Genomic DNA, 3,738 nt, shown 5'->3' with positions numbered 1-3,738 from the left:
TTTGTGTTGCGATAAGAATAAATCATTAGTTGTGGAGATAACTTCTACTCCCAGTGTAACATCCCGCGTTTTTCCGTTAAATTACTTTTAACGCCATCTTTTTTTTTATCTAATATCCTCGGCATCTCGAATCGTATCCTCCATTAGCTACATTCTTAAAATATTTTCGTTATGGGATTATAACGTCTCCCGTACTCTAGTGTAATTTAAAATAATTTGTTCGGTAAATTCCCGCACCCGACTACAAACTAGAGGGACCAAACTTGCCCAAAAGCCAAACATTTGACTAGGTCAAATGGTCAAACTCAACCTCCTCCATTCATTAATTTCCTTTTCTTTTTCCATTTTCCTCTCATACTTTCCTATTTTCCTTCAATTCTCCCAATCAAAGAATCATCATCTAAATCACATCTAGGAAGCTTACAACTAAACAAATTACATATTTGGAATCCCCTCTTCATCCTCTTCAATTTGATACCAATTTCATCTCATTTGGGTAACTTTCTAAAATCACTAGTTTTCTTTAAATTCATGCTCTTGACTTAAAAGTGTGTTAATTAGTGTCTATGGATCATTGTGATGTCGTGTATGTAATTTGTATGCTCGATTTGTTGTTTTTGGTGTAACTAGCTTGAATATGAAAAGTGCTTGCTTAATCTTTGATTTTGGAAGATTAAATGTTGTTAATTTGTTAAAGTTCATGTTTTAATTGTGTTACTAGTATCACTAGCCTCATTTTGATGTGTAGGTTGATTTGTAAAACTTCAAAAACATGATTAATGGTTTTGTGATTCTTGATTAGGGTTTGATAGTTCTTAAGATGAACTTTTGATGCTTGAATGCCATGAAATGTAAATTGTTAGTGTTTAGTAGTAATGTATGCTTCATTACCTTCAAAACGGCATATCACATGTGTGAATTGGATTCTCGAAACTCAAAATGCATTTGATGAACTTGAAACTTTGAAAATAAACGTTTATTGATCACATGACGAGAATTTGATTATTGTAAATGATGTTTTTGTTTGATGAAACATGTTTAGTTGCGTTCCTTGTCAAAAGAGCTTTCCGATGATATAAGATACGAGTTCTAAGTGTTTACGGTTTGCGTTTTGTGTTTGTTTGGAATTTGATTTAATCTTGAAACAGACCAGGAGTCAGGCCACGACCAATGTCGCGGCGCGACAGACCTGGCCGCGGCGCGGCATAAGCCGGGTCCAGGATTCTGTCCCACTTGCTCGTTTTACATAAAATGTTTGGCATGCTAGGGACCTCCAATTCACGTGCAACTTGTTTTAATATGCTTATTTATGAATAACTAGCATAGAAAATAGTCCGAGGCCCGACCCGAACATGTTGACTTTTCGTTGACTTTGACTCGACCCAAGTTTGACTTTTTGTCAAACTTAACCAATTGATTATGAAATCTTCCTAACATGATTCTTTACTTATATCTTGCATGAAACTTGACAATTTGATTCACATGCTTTATAATCGAGTCGTAACGAGCCATAGGACTAATTGAACATCTTTGACCATTTGTGTTTACCGTTATTGATACAACCTATATGTTTAGGTCAAGACTAGCTTTGTCTTTGCACGCATTTACTTGTTGGAGTACTTTATTAACTCTTGCACTCAAGGTGAGATCATAGTCCCACTTTTCAACAACTTTTATACTTTTAAATCGTGGGCTGAGAAACATATACATTACGTACTTATATACATTTCACACGTATATATATTTTTCATACTTTTATACATTGAACACAATTGTGAATACAAAGATACGGACGAGTTTGAACGAAAATCCTCAATTCAATTATCATTAGTTACATCAGATGGTGTAAGCGAGACTATGTTGTGTGGATCCATACGGGTTTGACTAACCCTCATTCGGACGGCTCGCTACCGTTAAGCGAATGAAATATATTCTGGTACGGTGTATGTTCTAACACTTTTATGCTGAGGTAAATGATACAGTTAAGCTTTGATAATTGGGTGCTCGGTAAACAACAATACTTATGGAAATTCAAACGATTTGGAAAATCGATTTATACTATAAATTGTGGTTCAACTTATTTTACTTACATACTCACTTACTAGACCTATGATTTCACCAACGTTTTCGTTGACAGATTTCTTCCATGTTTTCTCAGGTTTTGAATGCTTAGTGATACATGCTTCCGCTCATACTTTTGATACTTGCATTGGATGTCGAGTATACTTGCATACGTGGAGCGTCTTTTTGACTACTTTTAAACTGTGTCGCACGTGTTTCATATGAACTTTAAACCTTGTTATGTACTTGTTATGGGAACTACTTTTGTAAACTTGAAACATCCTTATTTATGAAACGAATGCGACATATTTTCGGTTAAACTTTGTCATAAAGACTTATGATCATGCAATGGGACCATACGTAGACGACGCCATCATTTGACGATTTGTCGGGGTCGCTACAAGTGGTATCAGAGCATTGGTTGTAGGGATTTAGAGTTCATTTGTGTCCACCCCGAGTCATAGGGTACATAGGTGAATCTAGACTACAACCGGCATATAGACTGGAGTAGGAATTACTTGACTATTTGTGCATTATACTCGAACTCTTCCATCATATCTAACTCGTATTCGATCTTGATCTTACGTTGATAAATTTTGTTGACGCGCCACCTTGACTTTATGATGTAATGTTAAATGCACATGTAAATCAGGGTAATATAATTTCCGGGATTATATTACGGTGATTCACATGGACGTTCTGACGTTATGACATAAAGAATTTAAGGCGAGTCAAGCAAAAAAATTGTCTCTCTATCCTTATTCCATATCACGGTTAGTATTATTGAGAATACTAACCAACGATATTCTTGTGTTTTGAAGGAACAATGGCTCGTCGATGCGCTCCTATCGAAACTCCTGAACAAGCCCTCCAACGTATGATAGCCACCGCCGTGGATGCGGCCATGGCCGGTCACTTATCCAACAACAACAACAATAACAACAATCACAACAACAACAACAACAACAATGGAGCCGGTAATTCAAACGAAGGGTGCTCCTATAAGAACTTCATGGGGTGCAAACCTCACACTTTTGATGGGACCGGAGGACCGGTTGTGCTCACCCGATGGTTTGAGCAAACAGAAGCCGTTTTTAGCATAAGCGGTTGTCGGGACCAAGACAAGGTCAAATACTCCACCCACACTTTCTCTGGTATCACCCTCACATGGTGGAATACGTATGTGCTATCGGTGGGTATCAATGAAGCCCACACTCTCTCATGGGCTGACTTAAAGAAAAAGATGATCACCGAATACTTCCCGCGCGAAGAGACCCGTAAGCTTGAACACGAACTAAGAACTTTAAAAGCGGTCGGGAATGACCTAAAGGCCTATAATCAACGATTTTATGAGCTAGCCTTGATGTGCCCAAACCTCGTGAGTACCGAATCATTAAGAGTTGAACTTTACATGGATGGTCTCCCCAAGAGCATCAAACAAGGAGTAATGTCATCCAAACCCACTACTCACCAAGAGGCCTTGAATATGGCCCGTCAATTGATCGAAACGGTAGACGAAATTGAAGTGCCAGCATCTAAAATCGAGGATGAGTCGGGTGACAACAAAATAAAATGGGAGGTCCCCAAATCGAGCAACTACAACAACAATCCCGCCAAGAAACCTTTCACCTCCAACAACAAGAAAGGCTATACCGGTAGTCTACCATCTTGCAACAA

Source organism: Rutidosis leptorrhynchoides, chromosome 2 (genome assembly GCF_046630445.1).
Source record: "Rutidosis leptorrhynchoides isolate AG116_Rl617_1_P2 chromosome 2, CSIRO_AGI_Rlap_v1, whole genome shotgun sequence".
Taxonomy (NCBI): domain Eukaryota; kingdom Viridiplantae; phylum Streptophyta; class Magnoliopsida; order Asterales; family Asteraceae; genus Rutidosis; species Rutidosis leptorrhynchoides.
Note: the sequence above shows the minus strand (reverse complement) of the source record.